Source organism: Camelus dromedarius, chromosome 17, assembly GCF_036321535.1.
Source record: "Camelus dromedarius isolate mCamDro1 chromosome 17, mCamDro1.pat, whole genome shotgun sequence".
NCBI classification, from domain to species: Eukaryota; Metazoa; Chordata; class Mammalia; order Artiodactyla; family Camelidae; genus Camelus; species Camelus dromedarius.
In genome coordinates, this window is record NC_087452.1 from 41,032,956 (window position 1) to 41,048,611 (window position 15,656).

Here is a 15,656-nt window from a genome sequence, read left to right on the forward strand (position 1 = left end):
ATGGCAGAATAGAAGATTCAGGCCTGCGTTAGTTGACAAGAAACCAGGAAGGCATCTTCCCGGTCTCCATCTGCTCATCAAATGGGACCAGGGTGAGAGCCAGAGAGTCCAGTATGGATAACAGTCCCTGGACTGGCAGTTTTGTGTGGTTAAATTGGCATTATTTCAAGGTAAGTTTTTCTCAAGGCGCCAAATCCTGACTCTGTCAGGCCCTCAGCCTCACTGTGATGTTCTGTCTCTGCGAGCCAGCGTGCCAGCATCTCTGGGCCCTCAGAGAGCCCCAGCCTGGAGAAGACAGCTTCCCCTGCCGTGGGCGGGGCACTTTCCTCCCTGCAGTGGGCCCGCAGCCTCGCATTACTGCGCAGGGGGCCCCTTTGTACAGCTGAGTGGCCTCGGGGCACCCTCTGTGAGTCATTTCCTGTTATTCTCCCCGGAGAAGTCCTGCCATTCTTTAAAGCAAGATTTGACATTTTTACAGGACTAACTTCTGGGGCCTTTTGGTCAAGAAAAAAGCAGGGATCCTTTCTTTTATATTTACAAAGCCATTAATTGGCTTCTTTATAAAATTAGACTCCATTATAAGCTCAATTGGAGTGGGAGTACAGCTTTATTTTGTCCAAAACATCAAACAGTCTTAAAGGATTTTTTAAAATAACACAGTGCTCAGTGGCAAGAAGGCTGGTGAGGTAGGCTTCACCTCCTTCTCCTGATGAAAACCGGCAGCAATGACTCCATGGTGTCCTCATTGCTCACCTGTGCAACTCAGGTGTGCCCACCTCTGCCCTGGAGAGAGAGAAGGGGAGGAGGGAGGCGTGGTCCAGAGCCATCCCCAAAGCGCTGCCTGTAGCTGCTGCTTCGGGCTCCAGAGGAGGAATGCCTGATGAGGAACCCCCCAAGCCTGATTGACCCTTGCTCCAGACCTAGTCTAGGTACCCACAGTACCAACCATGTGGCTCGCTACCCTGTGGTCTGCCAGTCACTGAGCTTTCAAATGGAGTTTATCTCCACTCAGCTCAACCCAAGAGGCTCCAGGAATCAGTGGTCTTCCATCATCCACATCCTGGTCTGAGACCCTAGGACCAGTTGCCTTAATTACTTTGATTTCTCACTTCAGAGCACACAGAACATCTAGTACAGGGTTTCTCAAATGTTATTTTTAAAAATTTATTCTTATAGAAGTATAGTCAGTTTACAACATTGTATCAATTTCTGGTGTACAGTATGTTTTAGTCATACATATACATACATATATTCATTTTCATACTCTTTTTCATTATAGGTCATTACAAAACATTGAATATAGTTCCATGTGCTATACAGTAGGACCTTGTTGTTTATCTGTTTTATATATAGTAGTTAGTATCTGCAAATCTCTTAAACTGGAATACATAGATGCATCACCTGGGGAGGTTGCCAAAGTGCAGGTTCTTATTCAGTCACTCGGTGGAGGAGGGGGTAGCTGATATTCTGCACTTCTACCAGGGTAATGCTGATGCTGATGCTGTTGATCCAAGACCACACTTTGTGGAGCAAGGGTCTAGTACATATCCTCCTCTAACTGGGGGGAAGACAGCACGGAGGTGGGGCATGACTTTCCCAAGATACTTCATCAGGCTAGAGGAAGTGTCTCAGGCCAGTTTACCTGTCTCCTGTCACCTGACCTCCTTTATGATTCAGGCCCACAGCTCTAGAAGAAAGTGCTTCTTAAACTTTAACGTACACCTGCAGCCAGGTTGCAGTGCAGATTCTGGTTCAGTAGGGCTGTCGTGGGACTGAGAATTTTCATTTCTAGCAAGTTCCCAGCTGTGATGCCAATGCTGTTGGCTTGTGGGCCCCATTTTAGTAGTGACGTCCTGGATATCATAGTTTATAAATTGCTGTTATGTGTATTAGCATCCCTGAGGCTCATGGCAGCCATGGGACATAGTTAAGTCAAAGGTATTTATTCTCCTGGGATATACAAGATATCCGCACTGAGGCCAGCCCACTGACTGACAGGCTGTGCTACTGAGGCTGCTAATGGGAAGGGTTTAGAGCAAGGCCAGACTCACCCCAGGTTTCTGATGACCAGGCCACTCACAGCTTAGTCTCTATGAAAGTGCTCCCCAGGACTGTCCTTAACTACTGGGACCAAAGTAGCCAAGACAAAGTAAAGCTGTGGCAGAGGTGATGAGGGTCCCACCCAATATCCAGTCTCCTGTCCTTAGTAAAAAATGCGATTTTTGTCAGCCCACCTTAAAAAAATACGGTTTTAATTCTCCCTTGAACCTAGGGGTAGACTTTCTCTAAATTCTAGCCAATGAGTTATAGTGGACATTGCTGGATGAGGCTTCTAGAAAAGCTCCTTAAAAGAGGGGGCTAAATCAGTTGATATATGCCTTTTTATTCTTTACCACCTCCTCCTTCTTCATACCTGGAATACAGATGTGATGGTTGGGCTCCAATAGCCATAATGTGACCATGAGGCACACTAAAGAATGGAAGCCACAGCCTCAGGATGGCAGAGCCGAAAGATGGAAAGAGTGTGAGACCTGAGGGAATCATGGCTCTGCTGCACTAGCTCTGAACCACCTACCTTTGCACATTACATTATGTAACAGAAAAAGAGATTCCAATTCTTTAAGCCAATCTTTAGTGAGTCTGTTTCAAGTGATTACGGGGAATTTCTAACTGATAACAATGGTTCTGTCATCAGCCTTAAAGGGTGACACAACATTTCCTATGTATTCCATTCCCAGAATGAAATAATGGAATTTAAATTGGATTTAAAATGACCAGAAATAGATAAATTTGAGTGGGGTGAGCTAGAAAGGGTGCCACTGGGTCTGTGAATGCAGTCGGCTCCCAGCCCTGTACCACCCTCACTGCCAGGACTCTTTTACTCTCTCTGGGCTGAAAACATGGCAGGCAGTGGAGGCTATTTGGATGGGTCTCACATCCATGCTACCCAACAGCAGCAGGTTGACCTTGGACCCAGTCCTCAGTCTCTCTGAGGCTCTAATCACTTAAAAAATGGAGACGATAATGGCCCTACTTACTTCATGAGGAGGTTATGATCTTTAAAAGAGATATGACTCAATTAATATTATTATTATTACTTTGTATTAAATATTTATTGAATGAAATGAAATAATATTAAATGAAATATTTATTGGTTAGATTTTGAAGGGTTGGGATGGGAGTACAAAGATGACAGAAAAGTAGTCCTATTCCTCCAAAGAATCCCCAATCTCATTCCTTAAAGATGGTTGTTGCCTGCCTTGATTGTTATGAAATCATTCAGATGCTGCCAAAGAAAGAGCTCTGTGTGTGAGCCTGTATCCTGGGACCCAGCCCCGCCAGCCTCTGGGTGGACACTTTCCCTGGAGTCTGTTTTCCAAAGTCCCTTGGGACTCTGCAGGGTGAGTTCTGAATGGGTTTTTCATTGGGTGCTCTGAACAGTGCAGAGGTCTTCAAGGAACGGCCGCCTCACGGTCTTGCCTGGCCTTTCCATTTTTTTTTAAACATTTTTTATTGATTTGTAATCATTTTACAATGTTGTGTCAAATTCCAGAGTAGAGCACGATTTTTCAGTTATACATGAACATATATATAATTCATTGTCACATTTTTTTCTCTGTGAGCTACCATAAGATCTTGTATATATTTCCCTGTGCTATACAGTATAATCTTGTTTATCTATTCTACATTTTGAAATCCCAGTCTATCCCTTCCCACCCCCACCCCACCCCCGCCCCCTTGGCAACCACAAGTTTGTATTGTATGTCTGTGAGTCTGTTTCTGTTTTGTATTTATGTTTTGTTTGTTTGGTTTTTTTTTTTTTTTTTTTTTTTAGATTCCACATATAAGCGATCTCATATGGTATTTTTCTTTCTCTTTCTGGCTTACTTCACTTAAAATGACATTCTCCAGGAACATCCATGTTGCTGCAAATGGCATTATGTTGTCGGTTTTTATGGCTGAGTAGTATTCCATTGTATAAATATACCACATCTTCTTTATCCAGTCATCTGTTGATGGACATTTAGGCTGCTTCCATGTCTTGGCTATTGTAAATAGTGCTGCTATGAACACTGGGGTGCAGGTGTCTTTTTCAAGTGGGTTCCTTCTGGATATATGCCCAGGGTCATATGGTAAGTCTATTCCTATTCTTTTGAGGAATCTCCATACTGTTTTCCACAGTGGCTGCACCAAACTGCATTCCCACCAGCAGTGTAGGAGGGTTCCCTTTTCTCTACAGCCTCTCCAGCATTTGTCATTTGTGGATTTTTGAATGATGGCCATTCTGACTGTTGTGAGGTGATACCTCATTGTTGTTTTGATTTGCATTTCTCTGATAATTAGTGATATTGAACATTTTTTCATGTGCCTATTGATCATTTGTGTGTCTTCCTTGGATAATTGCTTGTTTAGGTCTTCTGCCCATTTTGGGATTGGGTTGTTTGTTTTCTTCTTATTAAGTTGTATGAGCTGCTTATATATTCTGGAGATCAAGCCTTTGTTAGTTTCATTTGCAAAAATTTTCTCCCATTCTGTATGTTGTCTTTTTGTTTTACTTATGGTTTCCTCTGCTGTGCAAAAGCTTGTAAGTTTCCTTAGGTCCCATTTGTTTATTCTTGCTTTTATTTCTATTGCTTGGGTAGACTGTTCTAGGAGAACATTTTTGAGATGTATGTCAGATAATGTTTTGCCTATATTTTCTTCTAGAAGGTTTATTGTATCTTGCCTTATGTTTAAGTCTTTGATCTGTTTTGAGTTGATTTTTGTGTATGGTGTAAGGGAGTGTTCTAGCTTCATTGCTTTACATGCAGCTGTCCAGTTTTCCCAACACCATTTGCTGAAGAGACTGTCTTTATTCCATTGTATGTTCTTACCTCCTTTATCGAAGATTAGTTGACCAAAAGTTTGTGGGTTCATTTCTGGGCTGTCTATTCTGTTCTATTGGTCTATATGTCTGTTTTTGTACCAATACCATGCTGTCTTGATGACTGTAGCTCTATAGTATTGTCTGAAGTCTGGGAGAGTTATTCCTCCAGCCTCTTTCATTTTCTTCAGTAATGTTTTAGCACTGGCCTTTCCCTTTTGATTTAGAAAAATTTGTCCCTAATTCAGTTTCCTTGGTGTTAATATGAGAAAGATAAAATCACTAGTGACTCAGGGATGCTTTGAGAGCTCAGGGAGGCTTGTAGGGGGAGGGTGGGTGTGCTGCCCGTCACCTGGTAAGAGTTGGTGTCCATCCTCCTTCTAGTAAGTCAGCCTGTGAGTCCAGGCCCCAGCCTGCCCTCCTTCTCGGCACCTCTCAGACTGAGGGGTCCACATACCAGTACCCACTGCTGCCGCCCAGAGGGCTGGTTATGGACAAATTCAGTAGCCCCCCTTGGTGCTGGACCTGGAGGGACAGGAAGAAGGGGGAATCACAAGAATAATTATGATAAACTGACGCTTACACAAATAAACAAGTCACTCCCTGGCAAGGCAGTGAGGGCAGTGCTGCCTCTAACGTCTGCCTGCCTGAGACCTGTCTGTGCCCACCCCAGCATTGCCTCCTGGAGAAATACCTGCAGAAGGGAATCTTTCCTCCCCTCTTTTCCAAGAGCTGCCTAGTTCTGCTCCTAATGGCTGGTGGGGCCCCTCCCAGCATCAGCCAGGTCAGGAAGAGCTCCTCAGGTACCAGGTCCAGGAAGGAGGGGAAATATGGTTTGGGGGCCATAATCAGTCTCCTTCCCTTGCTCTCTATCCACCCTTGTTGTGGAGCCATGGCCAGCAGGACACACACACACACACACACACACACACACACACACACACACACACACAGACACTTGCTTTTACCAACCAGGGTGGCTGATGGCTGAAGAGTTTGGGGGTGAGTTCAGAGGTAGACTCCAAACTCGCTTAGAACATTTTCATCAGAGGGACCACTCTTGGGGCCACTCTTGGTTCTTCCTCTCCCTCGTGCCTCACATTGGTTCCTCAGTTAGCTTTATCCATCCCAGCCTCCCAAACGTCACTCGGCAAACCCCTTCTCCTCACCGGCAGCTCCACCACCTTTGTCCTCACTTGGTTCTGGGAATTAAGTGGGATAACCACGTAAGGCTCTTGGCCCATTACAAGCACCAATAAGAGTCAGCGAGTATCACTGTTAGCAATAGTGCTGCTTCCCCACCTGAGAAACAAGAAAACAGGTCAGATAAGCTCTCGGTTCTCTCCAGCGCTGACATTCTATGGTCTGTTTATTCTTGTGGAGACACTCTGGAATCCTTTTGGCCCCATTACTTTTCAGATAATTAGGAAATATGCCCCAATGGTTCTTTGCTGCCTTCCAGGGCTGGGTGATACTGCATATGGTTCCCTGGCTTCCAGAAGCCTGAACACTCCAAGGGAGCCAAGAGGGGTAGATCATTAAACTCTGCAGAGCAGTGTTTCTCCGATTTCAGCGTTCACCAGATCACCAGGTTTCACCTCTTCTTATCCAAGCCCTGACCAAGGAATAGGGACAGCATTGTTCCATCACAGGCCTCCTGGCACAGATCATGGGGTCCCTCCCAGGGCAGCGAGGCATAGGGTGGTGTAGGAGTAATGGCCTGGGTCTAAGAATGAAGTGTACATTTTCTGGAACCAGGAAGGGGATTTTCTTGAGCACTAGAGACCTCAATGCTTTGCACACTCTATTCAGTTTAGCTGGGGAGAAGTTTTGAGCTAGGACTAATGAGGGTGTTCAGGGGTGAGGGAGAACCAGAGCACAATAGCCTTGTGATGTTAAAGGGAAGCTGCGTTCTAAGTTCTGGGTGTCCCAGCCCTGGCAAAAGATGTCTTGCCATGCAGGGTACCATGCAGTCACTTGCCATCTTCAAGAGACCACACAGGTTTAGACAACGAGCAAGCCTGCTGCAAGCGGTGTGGGCGCAAGGTCAGTGCATCTTCCCCAAGTATCCCAGTCCTTGTCAGGAAGGCCTGGAGAGCCTCACTAGCCCCTGGGAGGAGGTAGGGAGAGGAAGAGCCCCAGGGATGACCGAGATGAATTATCATTCCTTAAAGGTGTGGGGGCTCACAGACATATGTCATTTAATTTTAGAAAAATAAAGTCTCGTAGCATAACTTGCACCCAAGCATTGTAGAGCAGCAAAACCCCTGCTTACTACACGCAGATTCTCAAGTGCTCTGAAACAGGTGGCAGTATTGGCATCAGTCATTTCCCTGCACAAGATCCTTTGCCAGAGTTTTGGCCTGTCTCAGTAAACAGCCTCCACCATCCTCTGCCATGTATTCAAACCCCACTCCCTTTCCACAGGAGTGGTACTGGCTGAGGATTGGTTTATGTCCCCCCAAATTCGTGGTTTGAAACCCTACCTCCCAATGTGACTGTTTTTGGAGACAGAAGATAGTTAAGAAGATAACCAAAGTTAAATGCAATCATAAGGACGAGGCCCTAACCTGACAGGACTAGTCTTCTTATAGGAAGAGGAAGAGACACTGGAGATCACATGGGCACAGAAGACAGGCCGGATGAGAACACTGAGGGGAGGTGGCTGTTGACAGCCTGGAGGAGAGCTCCCACCAGAAACCCGATCCAGCCAGGCTTGACCTGGGACTTCCTAGCCTGCAGAACTACAAGAGAATAAACTTCTGTTGTTTAAGCCACCCAGCCTGTGGTATTTTGTCATGACAGCCCAACGCTAAAACAGTATCCAAAGTGTTGTGCCTGACATGCTGCATCAGAATCATCCAGAGTACTTGTGAAAAATGTAGATTCTTGGAATCAACTCCAAACCTACAAAAAAAGGAAGGAAGGAGAAGAGAAAAGAAGGGAAAAGAAGAGAAAAGAGAAGAGAAAAAAGAAAAGAAAGGAAAAGAAAAGAAAAGAAAAAAAGAAAAGAAAAGAAAAGAAATCTCTAGGAATGGGGCTCTGGACTGCGCATTTCAGAACCACCCAGGCAATTCCTGAAGTTGGACAGATGCTGCTGGACAGAGCACTCCTGCCAACAGCGTTTAGATGCCCCTCTGCTGGGTCTCCACCCATGCCCCCATCCCCTTCCCATCCAGAGCAGCCCAGATACAGCCTTGCCCCTTCCAGGAAGGCTCCAGTCCACCCTGACCCCACCCCCCTCCAGTGAAAACCTTGAATGGATTTTCTGCTCTGAGTGCTAGGAAGCGTGCCCTAGGGAGATCTGAGAGGATTTGTCATGTTCCAGTCGTTTCTGACCAGTGAGAGAGGTCTTGGGCCAGGACCCACCATTCTCCTTTGCATTAGCAGCTGTTTCTTAACCGACACGGTTCCCACCCATCTGCCAGCTGTTTTTCTTCAGCTCCGCTCTGGCTCTGCTGTTTTATTGGCCACAGACATAGACAGGTTGCTCCAGAATTACATGTGCCAAGTGCATGAACTATCACAGCCAAAAGCATGAGTTTGTGGAGGGAGAGGCCGTCTGAGTACCTTCCCTGGACTGCCAGCTCCACGCACAGCTCCTGACACAGAAAGACTCGGTCCCAGCCAGTTCACCATCCCAGCCTTGCTGACCAGCATCTTCCATCATCCTTCTCTCTGGGTTGGGTCATGGGTCAGGAGGGTATCATCTCTGGCCTGGGAGAGTGGGTATCTTACTACCCATCCCAAGAAGCTCTCCCCTAAGAGAACAGATTCCTACCCAGGCCCTCCCACCAAGTTCTAATCTGTGAAAGTAATTTCTTTTCACTGGAGAAAACCTGGAAAGCACAGGAAATTAACATTATTAAAAGGACATTTTCAAAAACCTCCTTTGCCAATTTAAATTCATTCATTCAATCATTCATTCAGCAAATCCTTGAGCTAACAGTTCTTTCCCCAAGTAAGCAAGAGAGAGGGAGAAAAATGAAGGTCACAGAGCAATTCTCTATCGGTATGGAATTGCTAACATCATTTTTGATTTAAGATACGTAGTTCATTTCAATTAAATATATATTATGTTGAAATGCTCCTTGGACTCATATTTCATCTTGGATTGAAATATCCATTAACATCCATCCTGTATTTCCTTTGTCCATTTAGATGAAGTTGTATTCCGAGCTCCCGAGTCTCCAGGGCACGGCACAGCTCTTAGAACACACCCTGTTTCTTCCAGCCCAGCTCTGAGTTTTTCCTCCAGCTAAGGGCTAAGAGGTCTGAGATCCCAAATGTTTTCTCTTCTTAGAAAAATAAATCTCTTCAGCCAACTTCTACTGAATCCACATCAGGTAATGTGTTTTCCTCTGAACAGTGTTCTGTAAAATGGAATTTACATTTTTACATTTTACATTTTTTACATTACAGGAAATTTTACAGGAATGTAAAATGAAGTGTCATTGTTTTAGGCTGGCATCTCCTGATTTCACTGCCATCGCTGATTTAGGCCTCTTTTCTTCTACCTATTTTTTTTTTTTTTTGTCTTACTTTGAAATTGTGAAAACAGGTATCAATTATGACTCTAAAACAATTGTCATTTTAATGAACGTGAATCTGTTTTAAAGATAATGTGAGCGGTAACGAACTCTCCTGCTGGTAACACCCCCATCTAATCCTTTTGTAGCGAGGAGCTGGGGGTACAAAATAAAATTACACCTCCTTTAGTATTCAGACTCATATAACTCCATGCTCTGTTCTGTTCCCCGTGAAGGTGTCTTTCTTCCCTAGTAACGTCCTCTTATGCAAAGCTCAGGAACTGAAATGTTGTGTTCACTGTATTCGGTCCATCCATGTCCTGGTAAGTTGGGGTCCAAGGGGGAAGCCATGGTATCAATCTATTTCCTCCCAGAGGACTCCGTGACCCTATGCAAGGTGTCCTTCTTTCATCCTAGTGACCTCACTGTGTCAGGATTTTGGGGTGGGAGGTGAATCAAAGAATCTCGTGCCTGCAGAGCCCCAGGTCTCCCAGACCAGTATCCTGTTATACCTCCCACAGAGCAGTGGGCATTCCAAGTCCTGAAGAGTCTCACATGAGTCCCCTTAGTGCCTGCAACCTCATCCCCTTGGTTCTCAGCTGAGCTCCAGGATTTAATCTTGGCTTTAGCACTTACTGGCTGTGTAACCTCTGGGGCCACCTCTCTGAGCTCCAGGCTTAGTATCTATAAAGTTGGCACAAAAAGCATGTTAAGAGTGGCGGCCACTCTCAGTCATGGCTTCTGGAGCAAGATGGTCCTTTCTCTCCTGCCTGAGTCAGCAGTGGCCATCCCTAGGGAGAGGGGCCCTGCTTGGGAAGCTGAACTCATAATCTCTGGGATGCCAGGGGAGGTGGTGCCCACGGAAGCCATCACACCAGTGCTCCTCACAGCATCAGCATCCCCTGCACTAGGAATGAAAAACATCCCCCACCCCCGACCTCCCCTCTGGAGTCAGAGCCAATGGGATGGAGCCAGGGATGTGTTCTAACATGCTCTCCTGGTGATTTGAATGCACACTGAGATTTGAGAACCATGTTCTAAACCATTCCATCTCATCTTCTCCCTACCCCCACCTCCCTGGTCATTTTATACCAAGGAACCCTGAAACTCAGACACAGGAGACCAGGTCTCCTGAGTCCCCAGTGGGCTATCATTCAGCTTTGCCTTTAAACCCACTCCAAGATCACCCATAATGGTCACCAAGCCAGCTCATCTAAACTGCCCTTTTCCCACAACTCCAAATCCCCCCAAGATTCTGCCCCAGAAGCTCCCCTTGCCATGGCTTCTAGAACAACCAGCCCCAGCATCCCTGTGGGTCTGCATGACTTTCCACTCCTTCCTACTATGGCCCACGAGACTACATCCTTCTGTAATCCTGGCCCCTTTATCCAGACTCTCTCAATCCCCTCAACACTACGGTTGGGCAGATAGACTGGTTAGATTCAAGTCCTGCCCCATAATGGCTGTGACCCAGGTGAGTGATTTAATGCATTTGGGACTCAATTTACTCCTCTGTGAGATGGGGATGTCAGCCCCTGTCTCCCAGGGCTGTCATGAGAGTGAGATGAGGTCCAGGCACAAGCCTGGCATGTCCTGGCCATTCAGTGAATGGAGGTGACCGTCTTGCTAAGGATAGCTGTCTGGAGGTGGAGAGAGGAGCAGAGTCCACCTCGTGGACAGAACTTATAAGAGAGGAGAAGGGGATGCAGGTGCTGGGGGAAGATTACAAGTGAATTACATCTAAGGTCCTCAGAGCTCAGCTTCCCACCCCTCCCCCTCTTTCAGTGAATGGATTTCTGTTTATAAACCAGACAAGTGTATTTCTCAGTGAGGGCAATATCTTTTCTTTTAGGTGTCACTGCTTCATTCCCAAGGCCTGGAAGACAATCCTAGGCCCTAGCTGTGGATGCTTAAGTAGACAGTGGGTGAGTGGGAAAAGGTGCTGCAAGCCTCACCCTGGTACCCAGGGCTCCTGGCAGGTAGCGATACCTCGTGGACTGGCCCATAATTGTATGATGGTCATGTAGTCACCTCCTTCCTGCACGGCCATGTGAACTGCAATGAGGAAGGAAGCCGTTCTGCCTGGAGGTGAGACACTTGGCACAGGGGCTGGACTCTGCCACTTAAGTGCTGTGGACCTGGGCATTACTTTATCTCTCGGACCCCTGCATCCTCCTCTACAGAATGAGATAACAGGTGTGCCTATCTCATAGGATGAAACGAGAGGATATTAAGTAAAGTCAGTACACATGTTGTAGGCACTCAGCATATGATAGTTATTTTTGCTATTAGTACCATCTCCCTGACTTAAGAGACACCCAGGATTAGAATCAAGCTTGAGAGAACTTTCTAGATCTCCTGGACCATCCATCTGCCAGTGGGGAGAGCTGTACAGGGCCCCACAGCAAGCAGGGCAAAGTTGTAGGTGTGGACTAACTGTGCACAAATCCCCTGCAGTGAAGACTCAGCGCCTGGCTCTGGGAATGCTGGAGGCGGACACAGCTGCCAGCACTCGGGGACACACTCAGTAGCAGGTAGCGGCTTCCAGGCCCTGTCCTTCTGGGCATGCCCATATCCATGACCCACCAAGGCGGGGATGTTACAGCCCAGCCACCCACCTGCCACAAGACAGCTCTGACAGGCATCTGAGCTCCAGAGCTGCCTGCTGGGTCGGTCACAGTTGACCTTTCTACCTGCCCAGTCCTGCCACTGCCTTTCCCTCACAGGTGCTGACCCAGGATGCTCCCTAACAAACATGACCTTGGCAGGCCACCCTCCCTGAAAGTCTTCTGGACCCAGGAGAGCAGGTGAGTGGGGCAGCTGTCAGCCAGATCTCCTGTCTCCTGCCATTTCAACATGAAGGTACCAGACTGGATGCCCTTAGCCACACCTGGGGGAAAGGAGGCCCTGAATCTGAGGGATGAGTCACTAGCCTCTGGGACCTCACCAGGATTTCTGTAGCTACCTCGCTGTCCTCCCCACCTCTAATCTCCTCCTCCTTAAATCGGTCCCTTCACAGCATTTTCGGTGAACTTTCTAAATCCAGCTACACCGCTCTCCTGTGTAAAATGACTCTTCTTTCTCTAGAGGACACAGCCCAGCTCCGGCTCAGGACGGGGCTCCTGCACATCCCCCTCCCTCCACAACACCTGGAACTTCGCTTTTCTACACAGCAAATCCTTACATATTCTCTTACATTTTTGTAGGAATCCCTCCCTCCCTCTGGGATGCCTCCTGTTCCCCTACTGAAACTTTCCCAGAGCTGAGCGGTCACTCCTGTTTCTCGTCCTTAGTCCCACTGCTGCTGGGCCCCACTGTGCTGTAATTACCAGCTTGATGAACTGTCTTCCCCGCTCACCCCTCTTAATAATGAGGACTGTGCCTCAGGGATCTTAGAGTCCCCAGGCCCTGGCACAGAGGGAATGCCCTGTATGCGGCACAAAAGGCCCCACAGTGCCAAGTTCTTGAATCTACCTTTGGTGGGGGTGGGGGCGAGTTGAGGGACTAGGGCAGCTGAAATTCATTTGTTCTTCCAAAGGCCCTGAGCCCGAGAGGAGCTGCCTGAATCGCAGGGCAGTTCTGATCTGGGGATCTGACCGCAGGCAGCGTGTGCCCACAGCCGTCCCCATGGGAACCGTGTCAGGCAGAGCTCCAGCTCAGAATGAACAGCCTGCCTCAGGCCTGAACCTGGCGGGGGCCGACGTGGGCACAGGACTGGCTCGGGTCACCCGCAGCCCCCGCCTCAGGGGGCCAGAGAGGGGCTGCAGCTGCAGGGACTGGGTGGGCAGGTCGCCATGGAAACCAAGCTGCTCGCCTTTCCTTGGTGCTTGGAGTTCTGACAGGGATCCCAGACTCCACAGAGCGCCCTCGCCACTGGACTCCTCCTCGCCCTCTCAGCCTGTGTCCAGGGCACATCTCGGGCACAGAGATGGATGGCAGGGGCTCAGAGAAGAAAGGAGAGTAGAGAGACAAGAAACTGGCAATGATTCTCTTCCTTCCACTGCATCTTACCACTGTCATGATTCCCGGGGAAGGTTACTGCCTGAAAGGAGATGGCTTTTCCAAGGAGAGGGAACAGAAGGAGGCGGGGTCACATCTGGGGAACCTGTGGTATCAAGAGCCTTGGATTAGGGGACCTTGTGTTCTTATCCCTTGTCCTCATACTGGAGAGCCAGGGGTCACAGGTGAAGCCTCTCAGCCTCTCTACACCCAGTCTCCCCACCTATAAAACACGGACCATTTGCTCCTCCAGATGTCCATCAAGAATCATTATTCAAAGTAAAGTGTAAGCTAAAAAGCCCTCGTACGTGTAAGCAATTGGTACACTAGCAGGCTAAAAACATCTTATCCAAAACAATTAGATAAATGCAAGCCCAACAATTCGCTGATGGATGAAAAGGAGCAATTCCTTTCTTTCTTCTATTAATCCGAGCTCAAGACCTCTCTGTCCTGACAGGCATGGTGCCAGGGGCTGGGGACCCATGATAAGTCCTGGGTCCTGCCCTGGAGGGACTCCTAGCCCCACAGAAAGTGTCTTTGTTGACCTACTGTGTGCTCAGTACTGTGAGGCATGTCAGACGAGACAGTCACACTTTTCTCAAGGAGCACAAATAAAGCTTAGAGAGATGAACACAAGAGACATACCTGTGAAACACAGAAGGAAGGCAGTAACTTACGGGGAAGAAGACTTTTGTGAGGTTGAATTAAAAGGGGTGAAAAATAATTCTCTGGTTGTCTGGAGCAGAGGAAGACTCTGCAAAATATGTTACTTTCTCAAAAATATTTCTTCTTAAATATGCTAGAAGTGTCCTGAGCACCCAGTTCCAACGTGTGTGTGGTAGGGAGGTTTCCCTCACATCCACCAAGCAAATCCATGTTTGACACCCAGCAAGCTGGGTGTCTTACAATTCAACTCAATTCTGACACCGTCTACCCAGGGAAAGCATCAGATTCCACAAGCTAAGGGCTCAGACCTGCAAGACCACCGTCCTCTTCAGATGCCAGTTACAAGCACAAGTTGTCACCTGTGCTTCTGACCAACTGGCTATAAAGCAGAGGTTCCCATCACCCCTTCCTTGGGTTTGATTAATTTGCTAGGATGGCTCTCAGGGAACTCATTTGCTCACAGATTACTGGTTTGTTATAAAAAGATATAACTCAGGAATAGCCAGGTGGAAGAGATGCATGGGGGTGGGGGCATGTATATAGCTCAGTGATAGAGCACATGCTTAGTTAGCATGCACGAGACCCTGGGTTCAATCCCCAGTACCTTCATTTAAAAATAATAGTAAAAAAAATTTTTTTTAAGATGCACAGGGCAAGGTACAGGCAAGGGCCGAGAACTGTCGATGACCTCTCCCAGCCTTAGTCTCCCTGAATCTCCAGCTATTCACTCACCCAGAGGTTCCCCCAAATCCCATCCTTTTGGATTTTTATGGAGGCTTCATTACAGAGGCACCATTGATCAAATCATTGGCCGTTGGGAACTGATTCAACCTCCAGCCCCCTCTCCTCCCCAGAGGTTAAGGGTGAGACCAAAAGTTCTAATCCTTTAACATACAACCATCCTTAAGTGCACTCCAGAAGTCACCTTTAGGGGCTCTCATCACCTAGGAAATTTCAAGTTTCAGGAACTCTGTGCCAGAAACGGGGGTGAAGGTCAAGTATGTATTTCTGTTATAAATCACATCACATATGCATTCATTAGTTTCTTAACTGCTTATTTCCACCCCCAACCCCCCACCCCCTGAATGTAAGGTCTGTGAGAGCAGAACTTCACCTTTTCATTTCTATAAGCTCAGCACTCAGCACAGATGCATCATAGGTTCTTATGAAACACTAGTTAAATAAATACAGTACGAGGGCAGATAGGCATAGAACAAATGGCTTGAAGAAATGCTTTACATTTTCAATGATATAAATTGGTTGCACAGTAAAATCCTCTCATCACGCCTTAAGTGAGGCCCCAAAAGTTCAGTCATGTAGCATGTGTGTTGCGTTAACGTGAGGCTCACGAAGTGACCACGGCTGAGAGCCAATCGCTGATTGCTGTCTGTCTGGATTTGCATTATCAGGGGATATGTCATCACAAGGCACATTATCACAGCCATTTTCAGAATTATTTGTCCAATGTCTGTCTCCCGATTAGACAGTGGGCTCTTGGCATGTAGGTGGTATTCAATAAATATGTGTGGAGTGAATGAAAAAAATCCATGGGAGGGAATAACATGAGTTTGGTTTGGAGGGTCAGGGAATCTCAAGGG